At 35.7% G+C, this 14,438-nt stretch overlaps 1 pseudogene; it reads left to right on the plus strand.

Moving 5' to 3' along the window:
* The first annotated feature begins 3,722 nt into the window (after positions 1 to 3,722).
* On the plus strand, positions 3,723 to 4,368 carry LOC111147392 (annotated as a pseudogene).
* The last annotated feature ends 10,070 nt before the right edge of the window (positions 4,369 to 14,438 follow it).

The following is a 14,438-nucleotide window of genomic DNA, read 5'->3' on the forward strand; positions in this document are numbered from 1 at the left end:
AGCTTGTATTGCTATAAACTTTCCTCTTAGGGGACTGCCTTTGCTGCATCCCAAAGATTTTGAACAGTTGTGTTTTCATTTTCATTTGTTTCCATGAATTTATTTAAATTCTTCTGTAATTTCCTGGTTGATCCATTCATTCTTTAGTAGGATGCTCTTTAGCTTTCATGATTTGAGTTCTTTCCAAATTTCCTCTTGTGACTGAGTTTCAGTTTGGAAGCATTGTGGTCTGAAAATATGCAGAGAATGAGCCCAGTCTTTTGGTACTGGTTGAGACAAGATTTGAGACCCAGTATGTGATCTGTTCTGGAGAATGTTCCAGGTACATTTGAGAAGAATGTGTATTCTGTTGGCTTAGGATAGAATCTTCTGAATATATCTATATCTGTGAAGAATAGATATGGATATGGAATGATCTGAATATATTTATGTATGAAGTCCATCTGGTCCAGTGTGTCTTTCAAAGCCCTTGTTTCCTAGTTGATCTACTTAGATGATCTGTCCATTGCAGTGAATGGTGTGTTAAAGTCCCCTACTATTATTGTATTATTATTGATGTTTTTCTTTAATTTTGTTATTAGTTGGTTTATATAATTTGCTGCTCCCATATTAGGGGCATAAATATTTACAACTGTTAAATCTTCTTGTTTAATAGACCCTTTAATTATTATATAGTGTCCTTCCTCATCTCTTATTATAGTCTTTGGCTTAAAATCTAACTTGTCTGATAAAGATTGCTACTCCAGCTTTCTTTTGATGTCCATTGGCATGATAAATGATTTCCCACTCCATCACTTTCAATCTAGAGGTGTCTTTAGGTCAAAAATGGGTCTTTTGCAGACAGTATATTGATGGGTCTTGCTTTTTTATACAATATGATATACCTGTGTCTTTTGGTTGGGGCATTTAGCTCATTTACATTCAGAGTAACTATTGAAAGATATGAATTTAGTGCCATTTTATTGTCTGTAAAGTGATTGTCACTGTATATTGTCTCTGTTCCTTTCTGGTCTATGTTACTTTTAGGCTCTCTCTTTGCTTAAAGGATAGCCTTTAATATTTCTTGCAGGGCTGGTTTAGTGATCACAAATTCTTTTAGTTTCTTCTCTTTGTCTTGGAAGCTTTTTATCTCTCCTTCTATCTTGAATGACATCCTAGCTGGATAAAATATTCTTGGCTGCATACTTTTCCCATTTAGCACCCTGAATATATCATGCCAGTCCTTTCCAGCCTTCCAGGTTTCTGCAGATATGTCTGCTGCCAGTCTAGTGTTCCTACCCTTGTAGGTTATGAACCTCATGTCCTGAGCTATTTTCAGGATTTTCTTTGTCTCTGAAATTTGCAAGTTTCACTATTATATGTTAAGGTGTTGACCTATTATTATTGATTTTGAGGGGGTTCTCTTTGCCTCCTGGACTTGAATGCCTGTTTCCTTCTCCAGATTAGGGAAGTTCTGTGCTATAATTTGCTCCAGTATAACTTCTGCTCTCCCCACCCCTTTTCTCTTCTGGGATCCCAATTAGTCTAATATTGTTTTGCACAGTAGTATCACTTATCTCTCAAATTCTTCCCTCATAATCAAGCAATTGTTTATCTCTATTTTTCTCAGCTTCTTTATTCTCCATCATTTTGTCTTTTATATCACTAATTCTTTCTTCTGCCTCATTTATCCTAGGAGTTAGAGCCTCCATTTTTTATTGTATCTCATTAATAGCCTTTTTGATTTTGACTTGATTAGATTTTAGTTCTTTTCTTTCTCCAGAAAGGGATTCTCTCATGTCCACTATGGTTTTTACAAGTCCAGCTAGTATTTTTATAATCGTTATTCTGAACTCTAGTTCTGACATCTTACTTGTATCCATACTGATTAGGTCCCTGGCAGTCAGTACTGCCTCTTGTTCTTTTTTGAGGTGAGTTTTTCTCTCTTGCCTTCTTGCAGAAAATGGTTGTTTTTCTATTTGTAGAGTTGCAGCAATTTTTTTTCTTAGATCTCCAGTTGAGTTCACAGGTGCTCAGAATGATTTGTTAGCTATCTAGCTGAATTCCTGGGACGAGACAAAACTAAGGTCTCCTACTCCTCTGCTATCTTGGACTCCTCCTCCTCTAGGACTTCTTGTTGAAAAACTTCTATTTAGTGGGCATCGGCCCTATAGACCGTATTTTTAAAAATATTGATTTAGTGGAATAAATCACTAATGTCAACTTTAAACCAACATTTTCCAAACCTGTACCACAAGTATTTTCTGGGGAATGTTTTAAAATATAAGATATAAAACATGCATGTATTGAAGTTATTCCCAGAAATATTGATTCAGTAGATCTTGGGTTAGGACTTATATAACTATGTATATTTTAAAGCCCCCAGGTTGATTCTCTTTATCAACCAGGGAATACATTAGCCACCACAGTCTATTATTATAATATAATTTGGTATAAATTCATTTTTGACAGAAGCTAGATGAAAATCTATTCAAAACTAAATTTTTGGACAGTGTGAGGGCTACATATAGGATGGGCTTTTGATTTATATTTAAACCCCAGTGGCCCAGTTCTCTAGCTATGTGATCCTGAGTACTTCATTTAACCTAAGTTTCCTTTTTGGTAAAATGAGAGTAATGATACCCACTTTGCACTGACTTCTGTGGATTGGTTGGCAAAGTACCTGGCATAGAGTAAACACTCGATAAATAACTGTAAGCTTTAAAGCAAACTAGTTGTCTAGATTTATATAGATAAAGCTAATATATAGATATTTATATGTTAGGTATTAGTTATTCTAGTATTATATTAGCACTCTTCATAAAAATTAAAGAGCTTTAAAACTATATCCTTGCCTAGAGAGTTAGATATCTTTATCAAATAGATAAGCTATGAGAATCACTCCCTAGAAAATACTCCCAATGTATTTACAAATCAGTTTGCATACTTCAACTTCAGCATATACTGGGGACAAATGAAGTGTAATTAGTCCCTAAAATAGTCCTTAATGATCCCTGCCTCCTAGTGTTCACAGCCATTTATTATCCCTTTCTCTTGAGTGAGCTGGACTCACTTCTAATCAATAGAATCTAGGAGAAGTGATGAGATATCATTTCTGAGATTAGGTTACAAAAAGGCTTCTGTTTTAAGTGTCCTCTCCTCCGTCACTTGCTCCAGCAGAAAACAGCTCCCATGTTGGAGCTGCCCTACAGAGAGGCCCATGTGGCAAGGAACTCTGGCCAAAAGACAGTTCTTCTTTCTGAAGTTTGCTTTGGCTATTCAGGGTCCTTTGTGGTTCCATACAAATTTTAGGGTTGTTTGTTCTAGTTCTCTGAAAAATATTATTGGTATTTTGATAGGGATTGCATTGACTCTGTAGATTGTTCTGAGTAGTATGGATATTTTAACAATATTAATTCTTCCAATCTATGGGCTCGGTATCAAGTCTTTCCATTTATTTGTGTCATCAATTTCTTTCATCAGTGTCTTATATAAATGTTTGTTGTTTCAAGCCACTAAGTAAATAATGGGGAAATTTGTTACACAGCAATACAAAACCAATACAAATGATATTGATATTCTGCTTACAAATTCAACGATGTAAATTTAACCTTTGAAAGAAGAAGGGTTATCATAAAAGGGAATTTATATCAAATATTCCTGCTCCTTCTGCAACAGGCGTGGGTCAGGCTCTTGCTTGCTCTCTTTCTGCTGCCATCTTGGTTCTGTGTCCCCCTCACAAAATGCCTTGTGAAGTCACAGAAACTGTCTCTGCTACAGAGCAGGAGTTGCCACAGCTCCAGGCTGAGACAGGGTCTGGAACTGAATCTGACAGTGTTGAATCAGTATCAGACCTTGAGGAATAGGATTCCACACAGGCAGCCACACAACCAGCCCAGCTGGCAGCAGCCACTAAAATCAGTAAAGAAGCAGTCAGTAAAGCAAAATAGAGCAGGAGTGAAAAGAAGGCATGGAAAGCTATGTCCAAACTGGGTCTTTGACAGGTTAGAGGGGTTACAAGAGTCACTATCTGGAAATCTAAGAATATCCTCTTTGTCATCACAAAACTGTATGTCTACAAGAGCCCAGCTTCAGATACCTACATAGTTTTGGGGGAAGCCAAGATTGAGGATTTACCTCAGCAAACACAACTAGCAGCTGCTGAGAAATTCAAAGTTCAAGGTGAAGCTGTCTCAAACATTCAAGAAAACACACAGACTCCAACTGTGCAAGAGGAGAGTGAAGAAGAAGAAGTTGATGAAACCGGTGTAGAAGTTAAGGACATAGAATTGGTCATGTCAGGCAAATGTTTCAAGAGCAAAGGCAGTCCAAGCCCTGAAGAACAACAGTAATGATATTGTAAATGCTGTTATGGAATTAACAATGTAACCATCTGAAAAGGAGGACTTTTTTTTGGTGTTTCAAAAGAGTAACTGCAGCTTGGTTTGAAATTTGTACTTTTCCTATCATTAGTAAAGTTATGGTTTCTTGTTGGATAAAAAAAAATTTCTGGATGAAACCAAGGAACCATCATGGTAATTTCATATCATTTGACATGATATCAAATTTATTATTTGCAATTGTGAAACATAAGTGCTAAACCATAATAGGTCCAGGCCCAGTGGCAGATATAGTAAATATGGAAGTTACTGCAGTAGTACTCATAAGTGGCCACAACATAAGAAAATAGTTGGTTCTAAAAGTGATAAAGAATTGATAAAGAATACAGTGATTTTTTTCAGGGAGTTGATAGCCAAATTGTTTGACTTTAACAATGATGTTTTGAGATGTTGGTGATTACAGAAATTCTAAGGCCATTTGATGTCAACAGAAATCCTAAGGTGATCACAAAGGAATTTGTAACAGGAAACTAGTTCACAACATTAAGAAATGCCTGATATGAAATATTTGACAGGAATTCTTTACAGTATCTTAGAAATGGTTTTGCTGAGGGCATAGAGGAATATGTTACTTACCTGGCCAGTTAACACACTCTTTCAAGTTGTGCCCTCTCTTGTGGGAAATTAAAATTCTGTAGTGATAATTTGAACTATATGGGCTGCCATTCCAGAGAGCAAATCTGCCCTTACTTACAGGAATTTATCTTTGAGAATATCTTATTACCTTTATACAAAGAGTCAACTGAAAGGATGATGGAGATTGGCCAACAAAATCTGACTGATTTCCTCCTACAATTTCATGTTCAACCAGAGGGGCCCATGTCAGTATTTCAACCATTATTTCATATTAGATAAGATCTTAAAAGATAATAGGCATATACTCTGGACACATCATGGATGTACCCATAATTTTACTCACTTTTAACAGAAGATGTCTTGTTTGGAATGTATGACACTGAACTACAGGGTGTTTTAGATTAGGACTGGAGGTTTTGGGGATGCCTGGATAGTTCAATAGGTTAAGCATTAGACTCTTGATTTTGGCTCAGGTCATGATCTCAGGGTCATGAGATAGTTAACCTGTGTCAGGCTCTGCACTGGGCATGGAGCCTGCTTGAGATTCTCTCCCTCCCCCTCTCCCTCTGCTCCTCCATCTCCTCTCTCTCAAAAAAAAAAAAAAAAAGTTGAGGTTTTGAAGTCAATCTAGTCCAACTACCTTTCTGTTTCCCAGCTTTACTATTTAATCCTTTTGTGAGTTTTGGTATCACCTTACTTCTCTAAGTTCTAGATTTTGTCATCTGTAAAAGGGGGTGACTAAGAACCCACCTCATGTAGTCATAAGGAATAAAATCCAAATAATGTATTTATTACAATGTTCCCAAGTAACTGCTTTATAAATTCAAATTAGCATAATAAAAGTAATAATTATTGTGTCAGATCAGGTGTATACATGAATCAGTGTACTTTCCTTTTTGAGCAACTGTGAGTTGTTTTCAGAGTGCTAATGGAAAATTACTTGGAACCTAGAACTTCATGCAGTTAAAGGATTATTCAATTGAGAGAGTGATGAAAGTCGCAGAATTTATTATATATACAGACAGGGTTAAAGCTGAAAGTCTCTGAAAGACTTACTAGAAAACATGCTTCAGTAAAATAAAATAAGTCCAGAAGAATTAGATGCAATATGCAATAGTACATAAAGACTAGTAGGACTTATTTTTAATTTTAAAGAGGTATGTTTTTAATCAGTATATTTAGCAGTATACTTAATAAGTAGATTCTTTGTCCCCTTCAATGAAATTTGGTTCTTTCATGTGGATAGATAATAGATATGAGGCAATGTAGTTTATGAAGAACAACTGAATATTGATATTTGTTTTTTTAGGACATGAAAATATAAAAAGGAGAGGTAACCGGTACTCTTGACAGTTCTTGACGTGACTACCTTTAATATTTGTAACTATTTTTTCCAGTGTTCCATACATAATTTTAAATAACTGAGATGTATATTATACATGCAGTATAAATATAAATTTCAGTTGCCACTTGGGAAAAAAAAATCCAAAAACTGTCAGCATGTGATGTAGGAGGGAGAGATGAGGGAAAGAAGAAGGAAATAAAAGCATATTAAGTCTCCTTTTCAGAAAGACAATATGGGGACTGATGAAAAGTTGATGTTGATTATAAAGTACAGATTAAGTCATGTGTTTTTAAAAGTTAAGAATAACTACTAGAAAAAAAAGAATAGCTACTAGAATAGTAATATTCTAGGATATAGTTATATAAAAGAAGTTTACAAGGTAAAAGATATATATGCAATATTATGCCAATAAGTATGAAAAGAAAATGCATAGTTTACTAATTTAAATTATAAAACTGGCACAACATAAGTAGAATACCTGATTAGACCATCATCCATTTAATATGTTGAAGTCAAAATTAGGGGCACCTGGGTCGCTCAGTTGGTAAAGTATGCGATTCTTGATCTCTGGATCATGAGTTTGAATCTCATGTTGGGCATAGATATTACTAAGATTTTTTAAAAAATCAAAATTAAAAATGTCTGCTCTGGGGGCACCTGGGTGGCTCAGTGGGTTAAGCCTCTGCCTTTGGCTCAGGTCATGATCTCAGGGTCCTGGGATCAAGCCCCTAATCAGGCTCTCTGCTCAGCAGGGGCCTGCCTCCCCCTCTCTCTCTGCCTGCCTTTCTGCCTACTTGTGATCGCTCTCTGAGTGTCTAATAAATAAATAATAAATAAATAAAATCTTAAAAAAAAAATGTCTGCTCTGACCCTCAAAAGGTGGTAAGTCCTAATTCCTTTACAGGTGATGTCTACCAAACTTTCAAGGAATGTGGAATTTCCAACTTATACAAACTGTTCCAGAGAATAAGAAAAGATGGAAAGCTACTAAATCAATTTTATGATTCACATAAAGCACTAGAATCATGTCTAACTAATGTTAGCAAATTGAGGCAATTTATAGGACACTCTTATATGTACAAAAATTGATAGTTCATCTAGAGACTTGCATAACCCATTTATAAAGTATAAAAAGGAAAAATATACTGTTTTTCATAGGCACAAAAACAACAAAATAGATGGGAATATAACCAATTAATATTTTAAAATCCATGGAAAAATATAAAATGATACTGAAGGACCTAAAAAATGCTTTAGTATATGAAAAGATATATTTATAGATGCATAAACAATATTTCTGACCATAGATTCTCACCATACTAATTTATGAATTCAGTTAATCCCAAATAAAATCCCAATATAATTTTTCATAGCAGTTGAAAATTTAATTCTAAAATTCATATACTATAGTAAATGCAAAATGGTAGCCAAGACAATATTTAAAAAGAAAAGATGGATTGTTTCCTATGTGATCTTAAAACATAAAGTATAGTAATTAAAACTGTGTGGAATTGGCTAAAGAGAGACAAATACATCAGTGAAATTAAATAGATAATGCAGAGCCTGGTTCATGTATACTTGGGAAATTTGACCATGATAGATGCAACATTTCATGTCAATGGAGAAAAGACAGATTATTCAATATATACTTTCCAGGCAATTGTGTCATCATTTAAAAAAACAATTATATTCTTCCTTATGGCAATTGTAATATTAAGTTCTGGATGAATTAAATAACTAAATATAAAAGATAACACAATAAAAATAATAGAAGAATGTATAAATGATTATGTTAACATCGTTGAAACAGGGAATATCTTGCGACAAGACATCAAAAATTGATAAGTTTGGCTGTATTAAATGTTAGGACTTCTCATTGATGAAATACATCACTAATAGAATAAAAAGATGAGGACATTCAGGCAGGAAATATTTGCAATACAATGATTTGGGGTTTTCATCAAGTGTATACAAAGAATTTCTATCAGTAAAAAAAAAAATGGCGTGCCGTACAAATTAGCAAAAAGAAAAGAGCGGTTTATAGAAGAGAATATATAAATGGTTAATGCAGATATGAAAACTAGTATTGTCCTCCAGGGAAGCAAATAATAAGTCCATTGCAAATTCTACCTATGTAATTAAACATTCTTATTTTTAAAAAAGCAAAAACATGTATTTGGGCTTTAGATTTAAATCTTCTCACTTACTAATGATGTTTTCTTGGACAAATTCTTCTTTTCTTCCCCAAATAAATGGAATGTTATAGGGTCATTTTAAAGGTTAAATAGATTAGATATGTAGATAGTCTGTCTAGTATTTGGTATGTAACAAGTGTTTGATAATTGTTATGTAGTGTTACTTGTTACTATGCTAGGTAGGAATATGACAAAGCCAACAAAACTTAAAAAAACGATGATTATCACTTTAGTTATTAAGGGCCAGTAATGAGTAACTGGTTGTTCTATGATTCAGTGCTAACTTTTCTCTTTTTTCCCCAGCTTCTACCATTTTATGGGGTAAAGATGATGGTTTGCTAGCCCATAGTAATTTGTCTACAGTAAAGTCTTGTTTCCTTAAAGGTTGGTTCTCTTGCAAGAGGTTGATTGCATGGATGGCCCAAATGATGGTCTCCCTCTCCATACCCTTTATGATGTGAGTTTGAAACTCCTCCCATTAAGAGGTGGAGTCTATTTTCCCATCCCTTGGTTATGAAATAACTTCCTATTTGTTTAAACAATAGAATATAAGGGAAGCAACAGTGTACCTCTTCCAAACCTACATTTTCAGAAGATCTCATGTATTTATTTCCACTTTCTCAAAACCTGGCTTCTACCACCACCAAGAACAGGCCTGGGCCAGCCTAATGAACAACCATGTGGAGAAAGGCTGAGACCCTCCAGTTTCTAGCCAGTTGGTGCTTAATTTTGCAATAGGCCTGGGCTAGCCTAATGAGGGACCATGTGGAGAAAAGCTGAGACCCTCCAGTTTTTAGCCACTTGCTGCTTGATTTTGAGGTGGATGCTTACCCAACCTTCTGTTGACTGACCAAAGATTCATGAGTGAGACCCTCTGAAACTAGAAAAATCACATAGCTGCCATAGATGTTTGAGCAATAACAAACAGTTATACAGTGATAACAAATTAATTCACCTTATCCGTAATATGTACTGGACTTCCACATAGTTGTTTTTTCTTGATAAAACACGTTCAGCTTCCCCATTTCTCTCTGTAATTCCTTCATTAACAATAAATATTTAAGTGAGTGGCATAAAAATTCTTAACAAAGAGGGGATTAAATGGTATTCTCTAAATTTTGATAAAACTAGTCTCATCACTTTTGACCAACTTTTGGTGGGCCTTTTTGAGTTCATGAGAAAAGGTTTGTGCCTTTTTCTTGTGTGTTTTGTTGTTATTGTTGTTCAAGGAGAGTATAAATGTACAAATAACCAGGCAAAATATGCATGATTTTTTTTTTAAAGTGTCAACCTTAAAACAAAAAGAAAGAAAATAAATAATCCTTTGACTTACTCTCTTTCCTTCAGGAATTGTTTTGTTTTCCACCTGGGATGTTCTCCACAATTTCAGTTGGAATTGGTTTTAGTTGTATTCCCACAACATTTAACTCTTAGACCAGTATGTGACTGAGCATCTTCTACTTTAATTGATCTAATTTGCACACATAATTCTGATGGAATTATTCATTGTAAAGTGCACCTTTGGGCCTTCCAGAATTCTGCCTTTTTTCTGTGAATCCATTGCATTAATTTACCTGCAAATTCTACCTTTCTCTAGAGGCTTCTCTTGGTTATGTAAATACTTTTGTACTGATTTCCCATTGCAAACTGTTCTGAAACACTGTTCTCTCATTTTTTTCCTGCTTAGATTTGGACATAGGCCTTGGAAGCTTCATAGTTGCAGTTCTCAATGATCTTTTTTTCTGGTAAAACAGAAATATTTGTCATAGATCTGATTCATTAATAACATGATTATTATAATAAACACTAAAATGTGGATAGAGAGTTCTAGCCCTCAAAGATCCTAATTTCACTTCCAACACAACTTATCTTTAGTTTTTTGAAGGTGCATCAGTGATAAAGATACATGTTTTTCAAGGTTATTTTACCCTGATTTATTTACCATAAATTAAAGTTAGAGTAATAACTGAAGATTGTGAATAGAGGAAGGAGTTGTGATGGCAACCCAATTTCATTACTTTAATTATGTGTGGCACCAGTATCTTATCACTAGTAGCTTTTTCTAAGATACTTGAATTGTGACCTTATAGCAGCCTTGTAATTAGCCTGAAGTATGTGGAGACCAGCAACGACATTCAGCCTGTCAGTCATAGTTCACTTTATTATTGCATCATCCTGTAATTCTTTGTTCTCATGTTTCTGTCCCTCACAGACTGGATGCTCTCAGAGGACAGGGATTTGCCTGAAACACAATAGATTATTCAGTTAATTATTTAAGGAAATAGGGAAGTACGAAAGGAAGGAAGGGAGGGGCAAAGGGGGAGAAGAATTCAGCACGTGTGCACATATGTAACTGTGACTGTAAGAAAACAATGAAAGAATAATTGTACTGCAGATATTGCAGCTGGACTTAAGATCAGAAGGTTATATACATGAGTGGAGAGGACCAGTCTTTGGTATCGTACGCTGCAGACATCACTCTGAGCCTTGGGCTACAAGTTTTGTTGGTGGAGGGTAGTTTCTCAGGCAGGTAGGCAGGAGGGAGGAGTAAGTTGTCACAGTTAGCTGTGTGCTAGCAATCGTATGCATACCTCCGGTTCCTTTTGACCCTTGATGTTTACTTTAAGTCCACTTTTACTGTCTGGTGGGAAAAGAAGGGAAGAGATAGCTTAAGATAGCCTTCCCTCTCAACTTGCTGCCTTCTTTCTCTCCTCCCTCCTCTTTTCCTTCCTTTCTTCCTGCTTGAAAACTCTGGAAAAATTCTCAGGTTAGATAGTTACACCTTTTATGTTAAATATACTGACTGTATGCTTGAGAAACAAGTAATTTGGTTCATATTACAGAGTTACCATGATTTTATATACAGCTAATGATACTTGAATGCTTATGATCGACTGATTTTAGCAGTTTCTGATTCATGAAGAAAACATCCCAAGGCATCATTTATGCTCAGTAGAATAGACCTGTTTTGAATAAATAGGAAATAGTGTAAATTGGTGAATTGTCCTCATAGTGCCTTCTGATCTATATTGGATTATATCTTGAAATATTAATATTCTGGCTGACAGTGCAGTGTGACTCATAGGCTGAATTGAATATGGATGAGTTTTATTAAGGAGCTGAATGATTTGCAGCAAATAAACAGCATCATAAATGTTGGTGCTTATTTTTGGGACAGATGTAATCATCAGGAAGAGATAAAGCCAATGTGTGTATTAGGAAGGAGGTAGTTTGAAGTATTGCTGGGTAGTGGCTCTTTTTAATTTACTTGATGATATGACATCATACTCTAAAATCAGGATAAATATCTAAAAGAAAATTCTCATGACCCCAACCTTTACTGGTTTGAACATAAATGGCACGTTAAAATGCATTATCTTACTGTCTGTCACAAAGAAAACTCATGATAATTCTTCCCATATGGTGCTGTGCATTTAATTCTCTTTAACGGAGCCACCTGAGTATGTGTAAAGTCAGTGATGGAAATGGAAGCTATTTGCTTTGATGGCATTACTCCTGAATCATTTATCACTGCCAATACTCCACAAAACTGCTGGGATCAGATCCTGTTGATAAGTTATTACATTCTGAACCTGCTACCTTATTTCTAGCATGCAATAAAAATGATCTCAGTATCTATAATTTTAATATTAGTTTTCTTCTCTGTTGGCAGTGGTTATCTTTAATGTGTACTATGTAGAATGATGATTGTAATAAGCCAGAGGTGCTCATCTTCTGCTCTGACCTTCTTATCATCCATACACCTTTGCTGCCCTGCAGCCCTGCTCCCCTACCTGGGGACCTCAGAATGCTCAAATAGTGCCTTTACTTTCTTAGTTGTTAGTTTCCTTCCACCCTCTCCCACACCTCTGACTGACTTCACCACCCCCTCCAGAAATCTAACCAGAGTCTAGGTCTTTCTTGACCACTTTTTTCTATAAGTTGATGACAGCAGCATGGAACTAAAGGGAATCAGATGGTCAGCAGTCATATTCCAATGGCTTAACATTGGAATGAGCGATTTAAATAATGTGGCCTCAGATTATAATGCTAATTCTAACCAAACATGTTAGAAAATCTTAGTTTTGTCAAACTGTTTTCTCTCTGCTCTCCTGTCTTCTCCTCTCTTCTATTTTCGATCTATAGAACTTAGAAATTTTCTGTAAAAAAAAGAGAATATTTTTTGAGATCCTCTCTCCCTCTAGCATCAAGTACCCCCCCAACCCAGATTTCCCCAGATTTAATATTCACAATTCTTTTAGCTCTAAATGATTTCTGTCAATAGTAAAAGAGCAGATAACAGAGAAGTTTCAAAAAATTTAAGTTGGAGAAAATATGCAAAAAGGATTCTATTTCTGATAGCTAGAAACTGGTAGAGTAGTTACTTTTGCCTATAATTTGGTAATACAAAATGTCTATTTAAGTCATTGATTCTGACACAATATCCTCAAATTGAGGGAACGTGTTCTTTTTTTTTTGGAGGTTAAAAAATGCTGCCTAGTGACGTGTCAGGGTCTGTGAGCTATATACTAGATATAAGCTATAATTTATTCCTTTAGCAGCTAAAAAAAATTAAAGATAGGATTCTTTTGCATCTGTTGTACATTTTAAACACATATTAATTGAACCCAGTGGTTACTGAGTGTCACAGAAATATTTATTGTGTTTACCTGCTTGTGGAATTGCTGAGGGCAGCGAGCTGAGGATAAAACCTTAAGTCTGAGAGACAGAAGTAATTACCTGTTTTCCTCAAAAGTATATGGAATAAATATGTGTGGAGTTATTATACTGTCTCAAAGTAATTTTGTTTTCTGATTGACGGGTGTAAGATGAAAGAATTAAAATCCAAGGTAGAACAAAAGAAAAGTATGTAGAAAATGCCATTTCCCCAGGCTCACTACATTGTGTTGAAAGGAAAGGTGGGTCTGACTGCCAGTAGTAGTCTTAAAAAAAAACAAAATAATCAAACAAGTGGGACAGGGGTGGTGGCCTCACATAGGCTTGAGACTGTTCAGTTATATGGGATGATTTAACTAACGATCATGATGTTGTCAGTGGCTGCGTATTCTATGCCAGGCCCTACTAACTCATGTCATCTTGAAAATAACTCCCTTGGTAAGTTAGTATTCACCACAGTTTTTTCTTTTCTTATCATCTCTATTTAACCAATGCAGAAATTGAGATCTCTAGAATTAATCCAGGCCACTGGAGCTAGTATTTGAAATAGTCATCCTGACTCCCAAGCCCGTATTTTTCAAAACTGTAATGTACTGCTTCTTTTTTTTTAATTTTTTTTATTTTTTTATAAACATATAATATATTTTTATTCCCAGGGGTACGGGTCTTTTTTTTTTTTTTTTAAAGATTTTTTATTTATTTATTTGACAGACAGAGATCACAAGTAGGCAGAGAGAGAGGAGGAAGCAGGCTCCCTGCTGAGCAGAGAGCCCGATGTGGGGCTCGATCCCAGGACCCTGAGCTGAAGGCAGAGGCTTTAACCCACTGAGCCACCCAGGCGCCCGGGGTATGGGTCTTTGAATCACCAGGTTTACACACTTCACAGCACTTACCATAGCACATACCCTCCCCAGTGTCCATAACCCCCCCTCCCCTCCCAACCCCCCTCCCCCCAGCAACGCTCAGTTTGTTTTGTAAGATTAAGAGTCACTTATGGTTTGTCTCCCTCCCAATCCCATCTTGTTTCGTTTATTCTTCTCCTACCCCCTTAACCCCCCATGCTGCATTTCCACTTCCTCATATCAGGGAGATCATATGATAGTTGTCTTTCTCCGACTAACTTATTTCGCTAAGCATGATACCCTCTAGTTCCATCCATGTCATCGCAAATGGCAATATTTCATTTCTTTTAATGGCTGCATAGTATTCCATTTTCCATTGTGTATATATACCACATCTTCTTTATCCATTTGTCTGTTGATGGAC

This window comes from Enhydra lutris, unplaced genomic scaffold (assembly GCF_002288905.1).
Source record: "Enhydra lutris kenyoni isolate GAN:26980312 unplaced genomic scaffold, ASM228890v2 scaffoldscaffold16, whole genome shotgun sequence".
Lineage (NCBI taxonomy): Eukaryota > Metazoa > Chordata > Mammalia > Carnivora > Mustelidae > Enhydra > Enhydra lutris.